The sequence below is a fragment of the Copadichromis virginalis genome, linkage group LG9, assembly GCF_057382275.1.
Source record: "Copadichromis virginalis isolate Kocher_CV1m ecotype Utaka linkage group LG9, C_Virginalis_male_GT1.1, whole genome shotgun sequence".
NCBI classification, from domain to species: domain Eukaryota; kingdom Metazoa; phylum Chordata; class Actinopteri; order Cichliformes; family Cichlidae; genus Copadichromis; species Copadichromis virginalis.
This window is the reverse complement of record NC_140626.1, coordinates 21,208,569-21,219,385: the sequence shown is the minus strand read 5'-3', so window position 1 is coordinate 21,219,385 and position 10,817 is coordinate 21,208,569. Positions and strand designations below refer to the sequence as shown.

Genomic DNA, 10,817 nt, shown 5'->3' with positions numbered 1-10,817 from the left:
AAAAAAAAAAAAAAAAAAATGACAAAGGATGAACTGAAGCTCTGCCATCACGTAATGTCGCATACTGCTGTTTCTGATGTCATTTAGAAAAAAAAAAAAAAAAAAAAAAAAAAAAAAAGAACACTGTGAAGAAGAACCAACTCCAGCAGGTAAAGTTGAACTATCACACTGTATTGGAAAAGTGCATCAGAAACAAAATGCATGTAGAAGATGTGAGAAATCGGTTTTACGGAAGCATCAGACCTGCATGGAGCTATGAGGAGGGTGTAATGTTCTTGAAATACTTCAATCAAACAGGAATACCATAAATCTGTCTGCTTTTCTGTATTGTTTCTATTCACTAAAGCTTGGCTGGCGCTCGCTGAAACCTCTCCTTCTCTTGTGGTTTAAAGGCACCAGACTGGAGAGTTAGCAGTACCAGCTGGTTATCTTTTGAAGATCCAACTCTGAATGTTGGCACATAAATAGTGGGGGGGTTTTGGAAAATTTGGTTAAAATTGGCAGTCCCCGGAATGAGAACCTGGCTTCAGTCATTCTGCAAGTGTATATTTTTTCTCTTTCTGCTCTTTCTGATTAAAAATTGTACATACATTTTTGAAAAGATGATTAAAAACAAAGTTATAAGCACAATGCATTTTACCACCTTGCACAATCACCACCAGCAGAGCATTAGAGAAGCCCTAGATTGTGGTTGATAGAGTAAAATAGATCTAAAGCTTCAGGCTTTTCTCCATCTTTTACTTTAATACTCGTCCACTCCTGTAGCCCCACTGAGCAAATAGGCATTAACCAAAAACACACAAAAACAACAGAGCACCTAAAAACAGGAAAAATAAACCACCAGCGGGCTCTACCACCCATCAACCACACCATATCATCTACGTCGGCCCAGTCAGCCACATCAAATGAGTGGAGTGGATGATTCCTGCCCTCTCCAGAGTCGTAGTCTTTCCCGGTCTGCCTCACTGAGCATCGTAAATGGAGCTGCCCATTGACCTGAGTAAGCCTGTAAATAACTGTGATGGCTTCCAGAGGTGGGTCCTCCAAAAGATAAAAGGGTCATAAAGCTCACCTCTTCCTCTATTTGGGGGAAAAAAGTTTTGGGACATTTAAAAACACAAATGAAAAGGTCTGGTGTTGCTGAGGCCTCGGTCACACAGGCCTAGAAAACAGTTGGTGTCGTCCTGTCAGGCTTTGGCTGCTAAGAAAAAACATGCATTTCCCGACTGGATGGCGACTGGTTGCTGGAGGTTGCTGCAAAGAGGTTGTTGCAACAAAAACCTCTTTATGATTGCTTTGGTCATTAGCAGATTGCCGTGGTCGCCTGTGGTTTTCGTGAAAGCTGCCGACTTGCCTGCAAACACCCCTGACTTCCTCTCTTTGTGACGCAGACCAGAGTCTGAGAATATTTGCTTTCAAAGTAAAAATTTGTGCCTTTCTGCTGCAACCAACACATTTCAAAAGGCGCAACTTTTACTTTGAAAGCGAGTGGTCTGCGGTTCCAGTTTGTGCTGCACTTTTCACAGTTTCACTATTACTTGGTGAAACTGGTGGTTGGCAAGTGTTGTAGACGAGTTGGCGTCTTCCCTGCAAGTTAAGGCTTGATTTAGATTACTGCCGGTAATTTTTGCAGAGCCTACGACGCAACCTACGTAAGTGGACCAAGCCGTCACCGGCATTTATGCTTGCGCTGGTGCGTTATGTGTTGATTGTATTGTGTGCAGTGCTAGCCGACAGAAAAAAAATGTAATGTAGTTACATTTCTCAGGAGATTGTACATCAGATTACGACGTTGTCACGGCGGGGTGCGCCGGTGTGTGTGGAAACAGGACCCAAAAGCAGATGACGATGAGGAGTAGTAAGGTTTAACAGAAAGGTGAGGCTTTATTTAAATGACGGCAGGGTTAAACCAGGAAACCAAAACAAACTGGCAAAACACTAAGAAACAAAACACTAAACTGGCAAAACACTAAGAAACAAAACACTAAAGGTACTAAGACCAATAACTATAACTGAGGTGGAAAATAACAGGCAAAGACTAAGACTATAACTGTAACTCTGGTGAGATAAACAGACTAAGACTAACGTGGAATTAACAGACGAAAACTAGAACTATGGCTGAGGTAAACAGACGAACCGACAATGGCATGAAGAAAACAAAAGGCTTAAATACAGACATGAGGTGATCAGGGGAAGTGGGGACACATGGGGGAACAGCTGACAGACATAAACCTAATGACAGGACCAGGAGAGGAAAGCTAAATACAATGAACAAAGAACACATGACATTGTCAAAATAAAACAGGAAATACTATAACTAAACATGACAACACAACTTAACAGACCTAATACGTGATGAATAAATACAAAACCCCAAAACATAGAAAACCCAGGAACAATAACTGCCTAAACTAAAGGCAGATAGGAAATAACACAAACTAAATCACATAACAAAATGAGACAAATACAAACATGAACTCAGAGCGCTGGGTCAGAGACCCAGCCTGTGACAGACGTAGATTATAACGTCAGGTTTAGAGGGGTTTGCAGTCAAGTCGTAGGTTGCGACGTAGATTTCCCGTTGGGCATGCGAGTGACCGCAGCAATCTAGCAGCTAAAAGAATCACAAGGAAGTCATTTATGTAGCATGTTATAGCTCTTTGAGACCTTTTTTTTTTTGTTAGCAACTGCCAGCAACCTCCAGCAACCACTCCCCAACTGGCTGTTAAAATACTCTGGTTTCCATAGCAACTGCTGGTTGCCAAGGGATCACTGACCGGTCTTTAGCCGTGACTGAGACCCTAACAGTTATCATTAAAGCTAAATTACTAAAATCTATATCACTTTGATCATTTTGATGTTGTCGTAGATGGTGAGGTGCATGTGTCGCACTCTCCACTCAAAACAAAGACAAAACCCAAAAAACAAATAACTTATGAGCAAAAACAAAATGATTTTGCACCAGCTCATTAGAGAGTGAGAGCAGTGAATAGCATCTGTCTCCTCGATTATGTCTAACAAAGGTCACGGAGGAGCAAGCAATGAGATTGCATCTCAGCGTCTGTCACCCTCCAAGCCGCATGCAGACACTACATCAAGAAACATCGAGTTAAGAATACAGATGAACTGCAGATTCTGGTTTACAGATGGGCGAGTTGATGTGCTTGTCAGAAAGGTGCTGAAATGTTCCTGCAAATGTGTTTTGCTGCTCTTCGGGTGAATTATAGTCGGCAAAAGTACGCCTGCCAACTGCAGATGGAACAAACTGTTCACATGACTGAGCTTCTCTTCCGTTTGTCAGTCGCTTAGCTTCATTACCGAGTGCCTAAGGTGAACTGCGACAGGTGCTTCTAAACCGCTCTCGTCTGGATTGGTTCATTATAATTTGGGTAAGAGGAAGGAATCGTTTTCATTTTATTCTGATAAAAGCTGGGATTCAAACCCACTTCAGTTGTGTTACTTTTAATTGATTGCTTTAAAGTGTTTTTCTACCTGAATTTAGCTGTCGTGTTTGAAAAGTACTCTCCAGTATTCTTGTTTTTTGGGGGTTTTTTGGACTACATTAAACTAGTGATCCGAGAACAACTACAGCAGATTAAGGCTAACAGGGCTCACGTCCTGAGAAATAATAACTATTCCCATTGTTATAGTGATTTTTATGCTTTGAAGAGAGCCTCTCTTCCAGCTTCATCTGAGCGTAGCCTCAAGCCTCGATTGTCCTTTTGTCATATTTGCAAGATTCAAGGGACTTAAACGCTAAATCCAGGTGATCAATGCTAATTTTAACTCAAGCAAAAATGAACTTAGGACTCAGGTGTGTTTCACTTGGGCGAGCAGGGATGAACTGCCAGTGAGAGAGGGAGAGAGAGGGTTAATGCTGTGGAATCAAGGCTATTCTTTCAGATTTGATTTGATTCGTTACTTACAAGTGAGCGAGGCAGGCCAGGTTTCCAGGTAACAGTGACAGAGGAGGGTGGACAGTGGACAGACTGGGAATTGACATGTACTTCATATAGCACTTTTCACTCACATACATTCATCCAAGACCTTTATAATATACATTTAAATGCTTTCTATCTAAAATTCATACTCAGATGAACAGATCAGGAGCAATTCAGGCTTTAGTATCTTGCCCAAGGATACTTTAGCATGCATTTTTTAATTGATGAGTGATTTTTCTGTGTGATACAGCCGTCCATGAGATTAGTGCTTCGGTTATGGTGAGTAAACTTTTAGTATTTTAATAATCTGTTGTTTTTTTTTGGCTCAAATTAGACTGCTTGCCTGTCTGTGCATTTCACTCATAGTCTTTAGGCAGGCAGCTTACTAACCAAGCTACCACCTCATTCAAATTTTGTGTATTCTGGCTCCTTCACCATTTATCACCAAGTATCATACAGGCTGCTTGGGCTTATTATGTAATATTAGCTGTAAAATTCTAAATAAAATTATTCTCATAAATCAGGAACTATTTGAATTTTCTCTGTAGCCTGAAATTGTTGAGTTATGGTAATGTGAAGGACCCATGGTAAAATGTTTTTTTGTGTCCATGTTCATACAACAGTACCTCGTCAATGCTTTTTGCTGCCACGATGCACCGAATGTCCTTGTAAAGCTCATCTTCTCTTCTTTCCGAAACTGTTTGAATGTTATCTCTCGCATAAATGATAATGGAGTTACGGTCATTTAAAGAGTGCTTGAAAAAAATAGGTCTGCTGCTGGCCAGTGGTTACAAAAACAAGGTTATTACTAATGGGGCGGTGGCCAGAAAGGTAAAGCTGAAGCTTCAAGGTGAGTCTCAAACCTGTAGGTAACTTTATAATGTCTATGTCTATGTTTTATGCAGTCTTTGGCTACAATAAACAAAGTTCAACATCTGTCTGCCTTACCGAATTTATGGATAAGTTTTATTTTAATTGTGCTTTTTTTCCAGCTCCATATTCTTACATCCTTTGGATTGTGCTAGGGTAGTTTTTCACAGTTCAGAGTTTAAGATCAACCTTATTTATACAAACCCATCCTCTGTCTTTCTGATTGGCTGCAAACAGAAGGCTTAAAAAGCAGGTGGGTGGGACCAACAAGCCAAAAATAGAGGAAACACCTGAAACTGAGTAATCAGAGCAGACCTGAAGCTGGAGGCTCTGGGTTGTAGGGATTCCTTAGAACCATGTTTTTGGAAATATTGTTTGATATGAGTATCACAGAAAATAATAAAAAACGAGCAGGACAAAAATAAAATCATACAGAGCAATTTAGACGTCCAACACTATTATAACAATTACTCTAGAAACTATCGCAGCAATATAGTCGGCATGCACTCAGTCTTTCATCAGACAGACACCCCCACCCAACACACAGACATCCCCGTGTTGGTCTCCTGTCTCCATTTATTTTACTAAGAAGGGTTGCAGAGCAGGTGTGCCTCAAGGAGCTGTGGATAGGAAGTCTCACAAAAACCAATTTTCAAAATAAAAGCTTTCAAACAACAAAGTTTACTAATAAAAGTACAAAAAGTACTAAAATTACTACACGACATTTGCAAATTTTGTCACTTCATGAGGTTTTTGTTCTTCTTTTTTCCAAAATAAAGGCTCATCTTTTTTAGGAATATATAATGTGTTTATATACGTGTTTATATTTATATCTGGTCTTACTGACCACTTAAACCACTTTAGACTAGTGGTTTGATCACATTTCTAACCATATGTTAATGCAGCACTTTGTTCTATGCACTTCAAGCACTTTAACTTCCTCATATCCATGGCTGATTTAGAATAGAATAGAATAGAATAGAATAGAATAGAATAGAATAGAATAGAATAGAATTCAACTTTATTGTCATTGCACATGCACAGGTACAGGGCAACGAAATGCAGTTTGCATCCATCCAGAAGTGCTTTAGTGATATAGATATATTACAATATATATTAGCAATAATATAGATATGTGAGTATATTACAGAAATGGGTCTATTATGGTATGTTATAATGTACACGGTATGAAGTATGTTGTGAATATTCTATAACTATAAGTATGTACAGGCTGTAGTGAGTACAAGCTATGTACAGGATATGAACAGGATATAAATATGAAAAACTATACAGAATATGAAATAAATAACTTTACAGAATCTGGGATATACAGCTATACAGAAATGGGAACTATGCAAGTTGTAAACAGTTGTAGGATTAAAGATTATCGAATGTACAGAATGATTATTTACACAGAGCTATACAGTAGTGCAGTTAAGATAAGTGAGGGTGTAGATAGTTTCTACAGAGGCTATATAAAGTGCTAGTGGTTGTGAGTGGTGGTTCAGTCCATGTTATTATTGTGTGTTTGAGGGTACAGTTGTCCATTGTGGGTGTGTGTATGTTCAGTCCATGAGTTTAACGTGGGTCAGATGTCAGGAGGCAGAGTTCAGGAGTCTGACAGCTGTGGGGAAGAAGCTGTTCCGGTACCTGGTGGTCTTAGTCCGGAGGCTCCTGTGGCGCCTCCCAGAGGGCAGGAGGGTGAAGAGTCCATGTGATGGGTGACTGGGGTCTTTGATGATTTTCCCAGCCCTTTTCAGACACCGCTTCCTGTAGATGTCTTTTATGGTAGGAAGTGGTGCTCCGGCGATGCGCTGGGCAGTTTTCACGACCCTCTGCAACGCCTTCCGGTCCGAGGCAGAGCAGTTCCCGTACCAGACTGTTATACAGTTGGTCAGGATGCTCTCGATGGTGCAGCGATAGAAGTTCACCAGGATGTCTGAGGACAGGTAGTTCTTCCTCAGAGTCCTCAAGAAGAAGAGGCGCTGGTGAGCCTTCTTGACCAGCTTGGAGCAGTTGGTCGTCCAGGTGAGATCCTCGGAGATGTGGACTCCCAGGAACTTGAAGCTGCTCACACGCTCCACAGCCGTCCCCTTAATGTGGATGGGTGGATGTGGGTCAGCATTCCTCCTGTAGTCCACGATGAGCTCCTTGGTCTTCTCGGTGTTAAGCAGCAGGTTGTTTCTGTCGCACCACTCAGCCAGACGATCCACCTCCTCCCTGTAGGCGGCCTCATCGTTGTCACTGATGAGGGCAATCACCGTGGTGTCATCTGCAAACTTAATGATGGTGTTGGAACCATCAGCAGGTCTGCAGTCGTGGGTGAAGAGGGAGTAGAGGAAAGGGCTCATCACACAGCCTTGTGGTACACCGGTGTTCATTGTGATGGTAGATGAGCAGCGGTTATCCAGCCGGACATGTTGGGGGCGGTTGGTCAGGAAGTCCAGTAACCATTTGCAGATGAGGGAACTGATGCCCAGGTCTGTCAGTTTCCTGATGAGTTGTGAGGGGTGGATTGTATTGAATGCTGAACTGAAGTCTATAAACAGCATTCTGGCGTAGGTGTTGTTGTTGTCCAGGTGTGAGAGGACAGAGTGCATTGCGATGGAGACTGCATCCTCTGTGCTCCTGTTCCGGCGGTATGCGAATTGGTGGGGGTCCAGGGTGGGGGGGAGACAGGATTTGAAGTGTGCTAGGACCAGTCGCTCTAAGCACTTAGTGATGATGGGGGTGAGTGCTACTGGGCGGTAATCATTGAGGCAAGATGGGTTGGAGTTTTTGGGTATCGGGACGATGGAGGTGGATTTGAAGCAGGCCGGTACCACAGCGTGGGCCAAGGACAGATTGAATATGTCTGTGAGCACTCCTGCAAGCTCCCCAGAACACGCTCTGAGAACACGCCCGGGGATGCCATCAGGGCCTGCAGCCTTGTGGACATTGATCCTGCTCAGCACCGCTCCTACATCGGTGGGGGAGAGAGTCATAGGTTGGTGGTCTGGCGTCATGTCTGCTTTAGTTGTGGTTGTGGGGTTCCCTCGCTCAAAACGAGCATAAAAGTTGTTGAGCTCGTTGAGGAAGGAGACATCAGAGGATGCGGGGGAGGGTTTGGTGGTCCTGTAGTCTGTGATGGTCTGGAGTCCTTGCCACATGCGTCGGGGGTTGGAGTTGGAGAAGTGTTCTTCTACCTTCTTCTACATTTAGGACCTAAACAGCTAATCTAACATCGATGGACTATCTGAAGAAGTACCTGAAGTACCTGAAGAAAAACCACAGAGAGCTGAGGAAAACATTCAGACTTCCCCCAGAAAAGCCCCAGCTAGGCTTACACCCAGGAACTTTCTTGGTGTGAGGCATAGGTGCTAACGACCTCGCTACTCTTATTGTATACCAGTTATTATCATTATTATTTTACAGATCACTAGTTGGATCACTAACAATAGCAAACAGATGCTGATGTTCTTGCAGCCTCTAGAAACAGAGAGAAAATCAAACTTATTACAGAAGTTTATGGAGCATATGTCTGATAACACGGCCACTAGGTCAGTTACCCTCATCATTATTAATGACGAAAGTGATAATTTTAGCTTGGGCTCACACCAGGCAGTTTGATGCTGGCGCCCACATACTGTACTACCCAGAGAGCCCAGCAGAAGGTCAAAGCCTGCTAAGAGGCCAGGTCTGAAATATGCCTGTGTTCAGCCTAATGACCCGCAGCACAATTAACACTCTGCAGCTCAGCAGCTCAGCGTGAGGATACGGAGGTGTTTATTGGCTGCTGGCCTTGGTTTCCTGGCAAACCCCGCCGCACCCAGCTGATCATCTTCCAGACTGGGAGCTGGAGGCGCTCCAGTCTGACACATGCACAGTACAGTGGAGTCCAGCAGCCACATGGAAGGAAGGAGGCTGACACACATAGCAGCACAGGGGGACCAATGAGACTCCAGGAAAGGGATGTCGCCGAGCTATTTTCATCCTCAAGGTGAATAGATTTTTCTTCTTCGCTTCTCCTGGCTTTGTGTTTGTAAAGAAAGTGAATGAAACCTGAATAAATTAAAGGGTGTGAGGACGTTAGAGTCACAGCTCTCCCATGTGATGGTGTGTACAGTAGATCCTCATCGTCACCAAATCTGAACCTCTAGTTTTATACTTTTATGACCCACACAAGAAGTCAGTCCCTTCTAATATGACTGACCTATTTTCATACTAAAAAGTTCTGTCTTTTGCCTCCTTATACACCAAACAGATGAGCTGGTAACCGGGTGTGACAGCTTTAGCAGCGGATGCTCCACTCTGCTTCAAAGTCACAGAAGCTGTGTGATTTTTAAATCCTTTTGTCCTTTATTGACTGAAGCTCATGGCGTGTTTACTGAGTCGCAAAAGGCATAGGAAGGACATTCTGCAGTTTTGGAAAAGCTGTTTAAGAACTATGTACAGTAGAGAGAGGGCACATGATGAGAAAACACCTGCGCCGCACGCACATCTGTCCCTGAAGATTTTACCCAGCTCATCTCGGTTATCTAATCACGAGATGCCGGACGGAGGGGGAAGCTCTCCTCAGATTAGCATGGCTCAGTTCAGTTTTTTTTCTCCCATGTGTTGATTGTGCAGACTCTGAATGTGGCAGACCCCGAGAAGCAGGTGCACCTCATCGAAGCCAGATTTCAGACCCACCGTCTCCTAGCAACAACACCAGAAGACGAGAGCACCACCAGCTCCACCAGGGCTACTGCTATTTACCAAAATGTCGTCTGGCTTTGTTTGGCTGTTTTGTCATTTTTTTAAAAAAATGACAAAGAAAGGGGGGGGAAAGTAGGCCACCAGTTCTTGTTAAACTGTTAAAAGCTAAACTGAACTGGTTTAAACACAGAAGACAAACTGGATTAAGCATATATATAAAATATGTTTTGCAGTGTCTGTAAAGTGCGATTGAGGGATGTTCCTCAGGTCACCCCTCAGAACTGTTAATGCAACAGGCCGCTGTAGGATTCATCACTACAGCACAGTATATTTATATTAATACCAAGGCTTCCACCTATGTCAGAGTCTTTTATTTGATTAAAGACGACCAACAGTGCAACAGCATGTCATTAATTATGAAGACAGATCTCCACAGATCTTTTATAGTTGATATTTGGCCTCAGGGAGGTATTTCTTTTCAAACAAACTGCTCTATGATTGGTTAATTGAACACTGTATTTCTATGTAGTAAAATGCAAAAACATTTCGTGGTGTTGATCTGTTTCTTCCTGATTAATTTTCTCAAAGTCAACAATACAACTTGGAAATACTTAAAGGGAATAAACAGGCCGTGTCTAATTAGTACAGCTTAAATCTATTAATCACAATAGCAGGATTTGCCGGCATAACCAGCAGCTGAATGTGCAAAATGCAAATGAAATTTGTTCACAGGAAGTAAATGAAGAATGGGTGTATACTTTAGTGTAAATGAAGCAGTTCCTTCAGTGTAAACCCAATTTTTCTTGTAATTAATACCAAAATACACTATACCTCAAAACTTGGTGGGAAGTTGTGAAATTACTGACCTTTATGGCTTGTGAAAACTCACGTATTCTTCAACCAACAGAACTCTTATGAAATGTGTCCTTCTAACAGGAAGCAGCATCACTCCTCTCAGGAAGGGGCAAGAGGTGCTTGCCCATAGAGGATCACAAGATCACTGGGGCATGTTGTGCAATCAGAGATACTATTCTGTACACCTTGTTTATGTAAGCAGATTTTTATGACTTTCTGTTCCTTTTCTATTGCCCAGTCTGGCCATTCTACTTTGACCTCTGACGTGACATCTGGATGTTTTGCCTTCTTTGGACCAACCTCTGTAAACCCTCAGATGGCTATGTGGGGAATCCCAGTAGATCAGAAGTTTCTGAAATACTCAGACCAGCTTACCTGGCACCAACAATCATGCCACATCCAAAATGACTTAAATCTCCTTTCTTCCTCATTTGTGTAGTTTCACACCAACCTGTCTGTGAACACTCACCAACT

General features: G+C 42.6%; 1 long non-coding RNA gene across 1 annotated transcript; it reads left to right on the top strand.

Moving 5' to 3' along the window:
• Window positions 1-2,927: 2,927 nt before the first annotated feature.
• On the top strand, window positions 2,928-10,304 carry LOC146701801 (uncharacterized). Its single transcript, XR_014922237.1, has 4 exons — window positions 2,928-3,389; window positions 4,192-4,220; window positions 8,545-8,790; window positions 9,420-10,304. It is a non-coding gene; the product is annotated as an uncharacterized LOC146701801 (long non-coding RNA).
• The last annotated feature ends 513 nt before the right edge of the window (window positions 10,305-10,817 follow it).